Raw genomic sequence first — 6,284 nt, 5'->3', positions numbered from 1 at the left:
CTTCATGTGTCCAGTAGGAGGACTGAAGGCTACAGTACTTCGTGTGTCCAGTAGGAGGACTGAAGGCTACAGTACTTCGTGTGTCCAGTAGGAGGACTGAAGGCTACAGTACTTCATGTGTCCAGTAGGAGGACTGAAGGCTACAGTACTTCATGTGTCCAGTAGGAGGACTGAAGGCTACAGTACTTCATGTGTCCAGTAGGAGGACCTGAAGGCTACAGTACTTCATGTGTCCAGTAGGAGGACTGAAGGCTACAGTACTTCATGTGTCCAGTAGGAGGACTGAAGGCTACAGTACTTCATGTGTCCAGTAGGAGGACTGAAGGCTACAGTACTTCCTGTGTCCAGTAGGAGGACTGAAGGCTACAGTACTTCATGTGTCCAGTAGGAGGACTGAAGGCTACAGTACTTCATGTGTCCAGTAGGAGGACTGAAGGCTACAGTACTTCATGTGTCCAGTAGGAGGACTGATGGCTACAGTATTTCGTGTGTCCAGTAGGAGGACTGAAGTCTACAGTACTTCTTGTGTCCAGTAGGAAGACTGAAGGCTACAGTACTTAATGTGTCCAGTAGGAGGACTGAAAGCTACAGTACTTCAAGTATTCCAGTGGGAGGACTGAAGGCTACAGTACTTCCTGTGTCCAGTAGGAGGACTGAAGGCTACAGTACTTCCTGTGTCCAGTAGGAGGACTGAATGCTATAGTACTTCATGTGTCCAGTAGGAGGACTGAAGGCTACAGTACTTCATGTGTCCAGTAGGAGGACTGAAGGCTACAGTACTTCGTGTGTCCAGTAGGAGGACTGAAGGCTACAGTACTTCATGTGTCCAGTAGGAGGACTGAAGGCTACAGTACTTCATGTGTCCAGTAGGAGGACTGAAGGCTACAGTACTTCCTGTGTCCAGTAGGAGGACTGAAGGCTATAGTACTTCCTGTGTCCAGTAGGAGGACTGAAGGCTACAGTACTTCATGTGTCCAGTAGGAAGACTGAAGGCTACAGTACTTAATGTGTCCAGTAGGAGGACTGAAGGCTACAGTACTTCATGTGTCCAGTAAGAGGACTGAAGGCTACAGTACTTTGTGTGTCCAGTAGGAGGACTGAAGGCTACAGTACTTCATATGTCCAGTAGGAGGACTGAAGGCTACAGTACTTCATGTGTCCAGTAGGAGGACTGAAGGCTAAAGTACTTCATGTGTCCAGTAGGAGGACTGAAGGCTACAGTACTTCCTGTGTCCAGTAGGAGGACTGAAGGCTACAGTTCTTCATGTGTCCAGTAGGAGGACTGAAGGCTACAGTACTTCATGTGTCCAGTAGGAGGACTGTAAGCTACAGTACTTAATGTGTCCAGTAGGAGGACTGAAGGCTAGCTGTAGACATTTCTACAGCTTCTAGCTGTCCCAGTTCCCAGCTCTCTTCTCCACAACTGGAAGGATAGAAGGTCACCGGGGCATTTGAACAGGTTTGTCAGGGCAGGAATGACACAAGCATATCACTACCACTTCCTGTCTCACACTCTGAATGGCCTCCAATTTCAGCAAGGTAACTCTACCCCTCCAGGAGAAAGAGATAGACTACCCAACCACACCACTTAAGTCCAGGTCGTCTGGTCCATTCAGTCAGAAATCACAATGGTGAATAGAACACAGAAACACAAACATTCCCTGGCCTTGTTAACCCAATCTATCCCTTTATCCCTCAGTTTCACCCTGGGGCCCGGAAGCAGAGCCCTGACTTAGAGGCAACCCAACCCAGGCCAGGGAAGAGGTTCAAAGGGTGGAGGTGAAGGGTGGTGCGTTGCTCTCTCTCGGAGATCACACACACACACACACACACACACACACACACACACACACACACACACACACACACACACACACACACACACACACACACACACACACACACACACACACACACACACACACACACACACAGATGAGCAATATATCAACATGGAAGAACTAAGGATCGTTCCTTCAAAACTGGCCTAATAGAATCACCACCTCAGGCACAGAAAACCTCCCAATTAGCTGTCCTCTGATCTCTGGGGGATTTATCAAACGTAGCAATGAGCCACATTACTTTCAGAAAGGAAAGGAAATCCAGGTTGCATCCCAAAAGGCACCCTATTCCCTACATAGTGCACTACTTTTGACCATGGCCCATACAGAATCCCATAGGGCTCTGTTCAAAAGTAGTGCACTATATAGGGAATAGGGTGCCATTTGGGATGTGATGCCTGGGATTCAAGGACTTCAGAGGACCTTAGAACTCTGAGCTAAGCTATGAGGTCACAGGATGAGGTCATCAGGTTAACATGGCCTTCCGAGGATGCGGTTACCACAGTTTGTTTTTCTTCTGCAGAATGAATGAGTGAATGTAGGCCAATAGGATAGCGGATAGGGAGGATAGGGATATATTATATGCCCATTCAACCTCAAAGCAGAAACAACAATGTCTGTCTTTATGACCTACCATGGGGACAAAGAAATGATCATGGATATATTCAGTCACTGGGCTATCTTTAGAATCTCCCCCCTTGTTGAGGTAGGGGAGAGTGGGGTAAGTTGAGCCCTTTTTTACAATCAGCATCACGCTGTCAAGAGAAATATAATATTCTATCTAACAAAGATCTCTACATGTATTCCAGGATGTTCTGTATCCCTGGAAATAATCTGAATTCATGTAAACATAACAGCTTTGAAAACGTAGCTTGCCTGCAGGACAGGGTAAGTTAAGCCACCTACAAATGTCTGTAGTGAATGAAATATTACCGCTACGACTTTAAAATCGTCTATCTTTATTTCTTAAACACAATTCATCACAATCACTTTTTTTCATTTTAAGCATCTTTTAACACAGGTTTAACATCTAACAAACACTTTGTAATTTTAACACAGGCCAAGCCCTGTTGTTACCTCATAAAACGGTGATAATACCTTGCATTACGCCTGGGAAGAAAACCCTTCAATTTGCTCAAAATGCCATTGGCTCAACTTACCCCATGGCCATTGGCTCAACTTACCCCAAGGCAAACATTTTGACTATATTAGCCCACAGGGATGACCTTTCATGCCAGGTTTACGTCCTCATATTGAAGCTTTTGGAGACCTCAACTGATGTATAGAACAATCTTAAAATGGTCTACTTTGGTTTGGAAACAAGCATCATGAAACCTCTATCACAATACACTTATTTGACTTGGGATAAATCAGTTTTCTGGACCTATCTTACTAACCACTTTTTACCATGTGGTTTCTTCCTTCCCAGACTCCATGAAACTATCACCTTTTCTTAAATATTTGGTCAAATTATACATTTTGTGTCTGGTTTCCTAGAAACAAGTGTGGCTCAATTTACCCCTTTGGCTCAATTTACCCCTTTGGCTCAATTTATCCCTTTGGCTCAACTTACCCCACTCTCCCCTAATGTTATTTCATAACTCAGATCTGTGGGTGAGTTATTAATGATGTGACATGGTGTTAAGACTTTCCCTCTGCCACAGTATGGTGAACACACCCTCAAGGCATCATACCTGCTTGGTTTCCACTGTGCAGTGTTCAGTCAGTGGTTACGCTATAACAGCTGGTTATGAACATGAGGATCACCTCATCTCAACAGATGTCCTGGATTCTATAGGTACCGTATGTTTCTGATGCTCTTCAATCCTCAGCAGTCACCGTAGAATGTCTAGACTCGAGGAGTTCAGAGACACAAACCCCAGGTCATCCCCTAACCATCCCCCTCTTTTATGACCACCCAAAGGTATTATAACATATCCACCTATAAATATATTTTATTGACCTATATTAGGTCATTCGATTTTTTTGGATTCGAACAAAGAAGGTATTGAGTGCATAAATCACATCCATGATATTGACTGTTGATTTCATGGGAGGGATAAAACTGTTTCTGTTGTGTGTGTGTAACTGTGGTCAGGTTTATACTTCCCGGCATGAAACTGAGCCATTACGTCAGAGTAGTGACCAACTCAAACCCCGGATGCCCTCTGACCACTTGAACCTAGTATCTAATCTATGACTCCATTCACACACACACACACACACACACACACACAGCACATTAGACATCAAGGCTACAGGACCAGGATGTTTGTTACTTGGCTTTTCTGGAAATTGTTTTTTTTTCTTCTCGCTCAATCAAAGCATCATGTAATGTAAAAAGCAGTTGAGCAATAATGAAGAAGAATGGCATTATTGTATTGTAGAATGTTCTCTTCTCTCATAGAGGTCCTATTAAATTACTGTTTTCTAATTCCTAACTTTACGCTCGCCCTCCTCATGGAGTGTTGAGAGATGGTTGAGAGTTCCATCAGTGATGGTTGCCGAGGAGACAGCCCGTTCTCTGGCAATGGAACATTACCTAGATTAGAGGAATGAAAGATGAAAGAAACCCATTAGTCATGGCTGTATGTATGGATCATTATAGCATTAGTCATAGCGTTGACTCGTCAGGTGAAGTCAGGCTGAATCAGTTGAGGGGAAAACATGGAGGAATGAATGCTTCGGGAAAACAGGCTTGTTAAAACGTTATTCCAACCATTAGATGACACTTACAGAGTGAACCACGTTAACGTCCACCTCCTTAAATAAACTCATATCTCCTGTGAGCTGTTGTTCGCCAGGAAGGAATCCTTGGAATCAATTAGATATTTAAATCACGCAGAAACGCAGAGACGTAGATACAAAACCATCTAGCTTTGGAAACAAAGAGCATTTATCAACTGAGCTGACTTTTCTAGTGATGGATCAGACGGGCCACTTGAAGGCAGCTCCAACAGTTGTCATGGTAAACAGACTAATGATAATCTGTCTAAGGTCCTTCATGAGGCGTCCACAGGGGATTTGTGTGAGTGGGGCTATGTGTACTATGGTATAAATAGTATAGTATTCACTTTAGTGTTTATGCAGACTTTAATGACTAAGGTCTGTAAAAACACTACAGTGAATACTATAGTATTTATTGTAGTATTTACTGTATTATACTGTAGTATTTACTGTAGTATTTACTATATTATACTGTAGTATTTACAGTTAACTATAGCATAAATACTGTAGTAAAATAAAACTGTAGTATATACTATAGTAGTTAATGCAGTGTTTTTGCAGATTGTAGTATACGTAGTATTTAATGTAGTGTTTTTGCGCACTGTAGTATATTGTAGTATTTACTGTAGTGTTTTTGCAGACTGTAGAATACTGCAGTATTTACTGTAGTGTTTTTGCATACTGAAGGAATACGGTAGTATTTACTGCGGTGTTTTTGCGGACTGTAGTATACTGTAGTATTTACTGTATTGTTTTGCAGATTGTAGTATACTGTAGTATTTACTGTAGTGTTTTTGCGGACTGTAGTATACTGTAGTATTTACTGTAGTGTTTTTGCAGACTGTAGAATACTGCAGTATTTACTGTAGTGTTTTTGCAAACTGAAGGAATACGGTAGTATTTACTGTAGTGTTTTTGCGGACTGTAGTATACTGTAGTATTTACTGTATTGTTTTGCAGACTGTAGTATACTGTAGTATTTACTGTAGTGTTTTTGCAGACTGTAGCATACTGTAGTATTTACTGTAGTGTTTTGCAGACTGTAGTATTTCCTATCTTGAACATAGAAGTGGAGGCTTTCTACTTCAGGAAACCTACTGGAGAAATACTAAAAGAGCACATTTTCCATAACCTGTAGGTAGATAGGACTGCAGTCTGAACAAATAATTCAGAGCTTCTGCTCTTTTCTATAAACTGTAGGTAACACAATATGCACTATACTTGGCATATAGGTTTCTCATTTAAGGGTGGCACAAATTGAGATATGGAGAGGGGAATAGAGAGGATATATGCAAATTAAATACGGTAGTATTTACTATAGTTAAAAAACTGTAGAGTTTTTGTGGACTGTGGTGTTTTTGCTGACATTACTGTAGTATTTACTACAGTGTTTTTGGGGGGATAATATTGTACTATTTACTGTAGTATTCTACACATTATAATTTTTAATTGAACCTTTATTTAACTAGGCAAGTCAATTAAGAACAAACAGCCTAGGAACAGTGGGTTAACTGCCTTGTTCAGGGGCAGAACGATAGATTTTTACCTTGTCAGCTGAGAGATTCAATCTAGCAACCTTTCGGTTACTGGCCCAACGCTCTAACCACTAGGCTACCTGCCGCCCACATGATCGAGGGATTCTACAGTGTGTAGTATATTATTCTAAAGTATACTATAGTTTACTAAAGAATTCTATTGTAATACTGTAGTATTCTA

General features: G+C 41.8%; 1 non-coding gene across 1 annotated transcript; it reads right to left on the bottom strand.

The window, feature by feature from the left end:
- Positions 1 to 5,639: 5,639 nt before the first annotated feature.
- Positions 5,640 to 5,692, bottom strand: LOC123743877 (U7 small nuclear RNA). Its single transcript, XR_006770729.1, has one exon. It is a non-coding gene; the product is annotated as a U7 small nuclear RNA (small nuclear RNA).
- Between the last annotated feature and the right edge of the window lie 592 nt (positions 5,693 to 6,284).

Source organism: Salmo salar, chromosome 07 (assembly GCF_965601325.2).
Source record: "Salmo salar chromosome 07, fSalSal1, whole genome shotgun sequence".
NCBI classification, from domain to species: Eukaryota; Metazoa; Chordata; class Actinopteri; order Salmoniformes; family Salmonidae; genus Salmo; species Salmo salar.
This window is presented reverse-complemented; position numbering and strand designations above follow the sequence as displayed.